This window comes from Labeo rohita, unplaced genomic scaffold (assembly GCF_022985175.1).
Source record: "Labeo rohita strain BAU-BD-2019 unplaced genomic scaffold, IGBB_LRoh.1.0 scaffold_851, whole genome shotgun sequence".
Taxonomy (NCBI): Eukaryota; Metazoa; Chordata; class Actinopteri; order Cypriniformes; family Cyprinidae; genus Labeo; species Labeo rohita.
In genome coordinates this window covers 11,546-19,454 of record NW_026129801.1, presented here as the reverse complement: position 1 = coordinate 19,454, position 7,909 = coordinate 11,546, and positions in this window count along the sequence as shown.

Below are 7,909 nucleotides of genomic sequence, written 5' to 3'. Positions count from 1 at the left end.
TCACAAAAACTTGGCAAAAACCAAATGATTCTAATGTTTTCCACAAGTAAATATGTTCAACACGATCGAATGCCTTCTCTTGGTCTAGAGAAACTAGAGCACAATCTAGATCAAGTATCTTGGAGACATCTAAAAAAATCCCGCAATAAGGAAATGTTATCGAAAATAGACCTGCCAGATACACAATAGCTCTGGTCCGGGTGAATGATTTGTCTCATTACCACTGACAATCTGTTCGCCAATAATTTAGAGAGTAGTTTGTAATCTGTACATAAAAGGGACACAGGCCGCCAATTTTTGATCTCAGTCAAGTCTCCTTTTTTTGGGAGAAGTGTAAGGACTGCTCTGCGGCAGCTCAACGGCAGCCGCCCTTCGGCCAAGCTTTCATTGAGCACCGCGAGCAAGTCCTCCCTCAACACTGTCCAGAATGACTTATAAAAGTCAACAGGGAGACCGTCAATGCCAGGAGCCTTTCCAGACTCCATACCCATCAGGGCTTCATACAATTCCTCTAGGCACAAGGCCTTGCTGAGTTTCCGGTTGTCTTCTTCAGACACCCTTGCCAGGTTTTCCAAAAAACCACTGCCAACAGCAGGCTCTGAGTCACATTCACATTTGTACAGTTGTTCATAAAAGCAAACAGCTCTCTTTCTAATATCAGTGGGATCTGTTAGTAAAATGCCAACTTCAGAACGTAATGCATGGATTAATCTTTTCTGACCATTCTTTTGTTCTAAATTAAAGAAGAATTTAGTCGGCGCATCCATCTGATCAATTTGTTGAAATCGGGACCGAACCAGAGCTCCTTGTGCTCTTGCCCCCAAAAGATCACTAAGCAGAGTCTTCTTAATTGAAAGATCTTCCAAACATTTATTCTCCCCTGTTAATTCAACTGATTCTTGAAGCTTTAATATGGATGTCTCCAAGATTTTCATATCTCCTAACGTCTGAACAGTGATGTTTCGAGTGTGCTGTTGACAGAATTGTTTAATCTGAGTTTTGCCATAATCCCACCACTGTTTCAAAGATTGAAAATGACCCTTTGTGGCTCTAAAAGTAACCCAAAAATATTTAAAAGAATCCACAAAATTCTTATCATACAACAGGGAAGAATTAAAATGCCAATAGGCACTCTTTGGTTTGATCAAATTAAAAAAAAGTTACAACACACCATACTATGATCAGAGAAGCTTACAGGCACAATAAAGCATTTACTAAAAATACCACATTGATGTTTAAAAGTGTATAACCTATCTAATCTTGCTAGAGATAACACATTATCCCGAGTATGGGACCAAGTATATTGTCTCTGACTACCATTGAGATACCTCCAAATGTCACTCAACTCATGTGTTTTAATCACTTGAATGATTCTCTTACGTGAGGGTTCATGGGGTTCAATATGATTCCTGTCAAGTTCTCCCTCAGTGCAATTAAAATCTCCTCCTAAAATTAACCACTCTTCACTATTACAATTTTGCAGGGTTGAATTGAGCTGATTTAAAAACAACATTCTTTCAACTCCTGAGGTTGGAGTGTAGACACAAATAAAATGAAGACGTGATTTTCAAATAAGGCTTTAACCTTCAAAAGCCTACCTTTTATAATTTCATCAATATCATAAGTAACTGGTTTAAAACTTTTAGAAAATAATATAGCAACCCCTCCACTTACAGCAGTGTTATGACTTAAAATTGAGATTCCATCCCATTCTCTTGTCCACTCCGTCGCATTATGTGCATCACTATGAGTTTCTTGAAGAAAAATAATATCTAGCTTTTTTTGCTTAAAGACCTCATATAACACTGCTCTTTTCCTTATGTTCCTTGCACCATTTACATTCACAGATGCAACACTGACTTCAGTCATAAAAGGTAAAAAGGAAAACAAAAAGAAAAAAGCAGCTAACTTTATTAAATTCTCATTTTTCAGCACCATCAGTGTTAATTTTTCTCACTAGTTTTTTCAATCTGTAAATTTCTTTATTGGTAAATGAACCTTCGGCCATCAAATACCGCGTCTTTTCAATGAACTGTTTTAAGTCAGGAAAGTATTCGTCCACTCTCACCCCTCTTCTGTTTTTAGTTGACTTAAGAAACAGTTTAATGTCATCTAGTTCATAACAACGACTCATGTTTTCAATTTGCGATAAGGAAACACTACAGTCCGACTCACTGTCACTCCCTGACTCGCCCTGGCTTTCACTTTCGATTTTGTCCATTTTCTTGCCAAGTCCTAAATCCCCGGTATTTACACTATTCTTTCTTTTGCGCGGCACTTTAAACATCAAACTCTCTTCACCACTACCCGTATTCATGCTTGTTTCACCCATTACAAGCTGTTCTCTTTCGATGCCGTCCAACGGGACATCCCGGTCTTTAACAGACTGTATAGTCTCTAATTCATTTGGTTTTCCATTAACGGATTTTCCTTCTACGCCCACCTCTGGCTGAGTGTTTAGCGGTTCCTCCACAGCTAAATTGGTCTCCGTTTGCTCCGTCACTAGCGCCTCCGACTCAACTTGCCCCCCCGCAGCCTCCACTGGCTCGGGAGGACCAGTTGTGTCATCCATAGTTGTTAGCATTTCATTTATTTTTTTTCGGGACAATCCTTGATTAAATGCCCCATTTTATTGCAGCCAAAGCACTTTACTTGACCAGTTGTGGCAAATACAACATAATCAAAATCATCAATCCGGTATTTAAAAGTAAGATCCAGCTCCGCGTCGTCTCTTACAATCATATAAACAAAACGTCTAAACGAAACGACATGCTTTAGTAGTGGGGAACCGCTTCCAATTGGGATTTTTTTGATTGGGGATACTAATTTGCCGTGACGAGAAAGAGACTGCATTAACAGTTCATCGCTGATAAATGGAGGAACATTTGACAGCGTGACTTTTTTAGACGGCACTGAAAGAGGGAGAACAGACGTAAACAAACCATCAACAACAATTCCTCGCTCAACCAACTCATTTGCTTTTTCTACTGTATTTAAAAAAATGACAGTAGCACTATTCATTTTTGATGCCGACAGAATGCTTTCATGCCCAACAATTTCTCCTATAGCCAAGCAACAGTCCTTTACACTCACAGCCGACGCCACCTTCACTGCATGACGCCGCGTGAGTGTACTCAACACCCGTGAACCCGGGGCCGTCATGCTTCCCTACAGGTAGCACGCGGCCCAAACCGCACCCCCACCAAGGATTAGCAAACACTAGAATAACCCCACAATGAAGAGAAAGGAGGGAAGAAAAGTGAAGAAAGAAAAAAGCTAAAAAAGCTAAGCAACTACAAAACAGCGAAAGGAACAGAGGGAAACCTCCACGCACTCACCGCACACTCCCGCACTCACTCCACAGACGCCCACGCATGTACATTTTTTCTTCATTCAAAATCTTTTTTTTTTTTTTTTTTTTACTTACATATAAAAAATAAAATATATATAAAAGACACAAAACAGAATTATACATAAATTTCCAAACATCCACTAGTGTCTGTTGCACATATACACTGATTTACACCCCAAATGCAATTAAAAGTTTCAAGGTCTTTGGTTACATTATAAAAAGCATATTCTACCTTTAACCTTGATGTTATTAAACCTTTTAAAATTGTCATTACATCATTGGACTTCATGTTATTCATTTTTCCTTTACGTGAAAGCCAAATTGCCATTTTTGCCTGTCCAAACAAAAAATTCAGCAAAACATGAATTGTCTTTCTGTTTTTGCTGTATTTAGGCCCATAGATAAAAAGCATTGGTGAAAACACCTCCCCTAAAATTCCACACCATTCCTCTAATTTGGAGAGTAAAGGCACAAGTCTACCACATTGTAGGAATAAATGAAATACAGATTCAGTCAACCCACAAAAAGGGCACCCATCCCCTACCTGGAGATCGATGTGCGCTCTGTATCTGTTTGTAGCTATTAAACCATGCACTATTCTCCACTGAAGGTCTCCAGACCTTTTTTCAATGGGAGGTTTGTACAAGGTCCTCCAGCATCCCTTGGGGGAGGAGCCTGATCCAAAAAAATCATGCCATTTAGACTCTTTAAGTCCTTCTAAAGTACGAATGTGAGAAACTTTTACACATGTAATATAAAGAACTTTTTTTCGGTCTTTTTAAAAGTGTCCAATTCAGGAGTCTTAAAACTGAGTAGAAACTCTTCTTTTTCTTCAAATTCTCCTATGGCTGGTACAACTTCCAATTCTGGGAAGGTGCAGTCCATTTCTCCATGTGTTGTTTCCATCAGCTGTTTAAAGTTCACTGGTAACACATCAAGAATCTCGTTTAAGAGTCTTTGCACCAGTCTCACTGACTTAAAACCAAGCTTAGCATTCAATGTCTCTGCCGATATCCAGCCATCTGATGTTAAAAGATGTCCAATTTTTATAACTCCGGCCTTCATTAGAGCTCTTTTCATTGATGGGGATTTTATCATTTCAGAGTCCACAGCAGAGTTATGCAAGGGTTCTTCCTTAAACCATAGGTCCCGTACATCTTCAATATTCCTTTTACACTCAGAATCTTCCAAGCTTTTTACATTGAATGGTAAAAAGATGTTAAACCACTATAACCATACTATGAATGTCCATAAGAAACAGGTGCCGGTCTAACCCCATCCCTCCTGCTCTTCTGAGTAGGGCACAAGCGACATCAGACCAGCTGACATCCACACCATAGAGAAGTCTTTTTGCTGTTTGGAGTCGAAAAGTCATTATCCTGCTTCATCCACTAGTCCTTGACCGCCCTCCGGTCTGGGTAAAAACAAAGCAGGTGCTTTTATCCAGTGTTGACCAGACCAAAAGAAGTCTATTACATGTTTTTGAATATTCTTTACAAGTTCTTCGGGAGGTTCTAGAACACTCATCTTATGCCACAAAGCTGAGGCTACAAGGTTGTTACAGATCAGGACTCTTCCCCTATATGATAACTGGGGTAGCAGCCATTGCCATTTAGACAACCGAGCGCACACTTTCTCCACTAATCCCACCCAATTCTGTCTTTTATAATCTTCTCTCCCTAAAAACACCCCTAAATATTTAAGACCAGTTCTACTCCATTGTAGATTACCAGGAAGTGTTGGGCTACTTTGGCTTAAACCACACCACAGGGCATCACTTTTTCCCCAGTTTACCTTAGCTGATGAAGCTTTACCATAAATCATTAACATATCCTTTAAAACTTTAACATCTTCAGCATTTCTTAAAACAACAGTAATATCATCAGCATAAGCCGAAAGTTTAACAGAGTCATTGGTAAAATAACTATTTACTTGTAAACCCATTAGTTTTTCCCTTAGTTTACACAAAAGAGGTTCAATAACCAGGCTGTAGAGTAGACCTGAAATTGGGCGCCCCTGTCTTATGCCCCTTTGTACTTTAACAGGTACACTAAGACCACCTGCCATCTTAATCATGCATGTGGCATTGTTATATAAAAGTTTTATCATATTGATAAACGGCTCTCCAAACCCAAAGGCCTCCAATACTCTGAAGAGGTACTGATGATCAACTTGATCAAATGCTTTTTCCTGATCCAATGATAATATTCCCACATTTGTATTATTATACATAGCATAATCAATGACATCATGTACTAAATGTAAGTTATCACTAATACATCTGTCTTTTATACAATACGACTGGTCCTTGTGTATAATTTTATGCAATATTTTGTTTAACCTATTCGCAAGACACTTTGATACGTTTATACTCAGTGCAGAGAATTTCCACTGGTCTCCAGTTCTTCAATAAGGTAAGATCTCCTTTTTCGGAAGTAAAGTTAAAATAGCCCGTTGACAACTCTTAGGTAAAAAGCCTGTATGAATACATTCCTGCAACACTTCAAATAAATCAGTTCCAATTATTGTCCAAAAATATTTATAAAACTCACTAGGAAGTCCATCTATGCCTGGAGTACGGCCTATAGAGAGCCCTGTAACAGCTTCAGTTAATTCCCCGAAAGTAAGTCCAAAATCCAAAGCGTTTCTCTCTTCTTCATTTAAACGTGGAAGATCTTTTAAAAGTTCATTTTGAGTTTGAATGTCTATGTTCTCAGCCGAATACAAGTTGGAATAAAAGTCCACTGCTAAGCGTTGCATTTCCACAGGGTCAGATGTACAATGTCCAGTATTGTTTTTCAAACTGTGCATTTGATTTTCTTTTGCACTCTTGTATTCCAGGTTGAAGAAAAAAGAAGTAGGACCATCCATATCTCTCAATGACTAGGGTTGGGTCTTGTTTGGGGTTTTTTTCGATACCGGTGCCAAATCGATACTTTTAAAACGGTACCGGTGCCAAAACGGTGCCTGTACCGATACTTTGAAAAAAGCCACAAAGTGGTGGATGACACAAAAATATATTTTTATTGGACAAAAAAGTTCTTTAAATTGAACAATGTATAAAAGTAAAAAAAAAAAAAAAAAAAAAAAAAAAAAAAAAAAGAAGTAGTACATTATTAAGTCAATGCAAAACGCAACAACAATAAAACCTAAGCCACCTAACCCAACTACAATAATTTAACAGCTTAAAATTTCAGAAATTCTTTTGCAGAAATATGACTATATGTGATGAGATCTGGGAAAACCCGTCGGATGTAGCGGTGGGACGTTTTCAGGAAATTCGTTTTTCATTAAATTATTATTCTATAACATCTTGTCTATCATCTCTGAAAATATCTATTGCAATTTATTGCAGCAAGCAGAAATGACTGTCTTTCTCCTATGTTAAGAACGCGCTGCGGAGGTGCTTTCCCAAACAGTTAACCTATCAAAATAAACGACATAACATATTTAGTAAAGGCGTATCAGTTCACATTCTCCACCAGTCCTGTGTAAAGTACGGCAAGCAAATTTATTTATTTATTTATTTATTTATTTATTTACTTACTTACTTAAATATCGTGAGATGGCGGAGCAGAACAACGCCGTCTAAAGTACTGCAGCTGCTCACGTAACCGATCTTACTCGTCTCAGTCTTCTCAGTTTTGGTGATGTCAGTGCCCTAAATGATGTTGCGGGCTATTTCACATCCAGAGATGAAGGATCGGATGATGAAGTTACTAAAGAGGAGTCGTCCGATGACAGTCTGTTTTATCACAGTGCGCGAACAGTTGCGCTGCGCTCGCTTTTACTACAAAGTAGGCTGCATTATTTACTAAACATAAAATGGGTGATCAACGGAAAACAAACGTTAGTCTGTTTGTCTAATGATGCAGTAGCGCTCCTAACTTGACAGACAGCTCTCGTTAAACCCGTAAAGTGAAAGTGAAAGCCGTCTCACTTTAAAGCCGTTTTTCTCAAAATCCCATTCCTGAAAATCATCGCTATCAGCCAACCTAAGATAGCCATAACGTAGGTTATGTAAAAAAATAAAAGTTTTGGAAAGGGGCCTGAACGCAGCTTTCATATGGTGTTAAAACCTAAAAAAAGGTAAAATTTCACCATGTGTTGGGTTTTCCTAGATCGCATCACATATTCTGGCAAAATACGACACCTCTCCAGCTGATGTCTGCAAACTGTCAAACACGGCGCATCCCTCTGCTTTCAACTTTATTCCACATACCATCAAATGTTTCATGAGGTTTGACGCGTTTTCCCCTTCACACGCAACTGCTGTAAAACATTTGCTGCACGTCGCAGTGTCTGAATCATTTCTCGTGAAATATAGCCACACTTTAGAATGTTTAGTTTTTGGCATTTTAAGTTCGACGCGTTTAATGTAGCTCGCTAAGCTAACGGCAAACCACCTGCTGCAGTCAGAGCAAGTGTAACGATAGTTGCAGCATTCACGCGCTTCTCGGATGCATTTCCAGACGATTTGTGCTTTTAATTAGAAATGTGAAAATGGATAGTAACTACAAAGATGTCTTGGTTTTCTATCATCAAAGCTTTCCGACT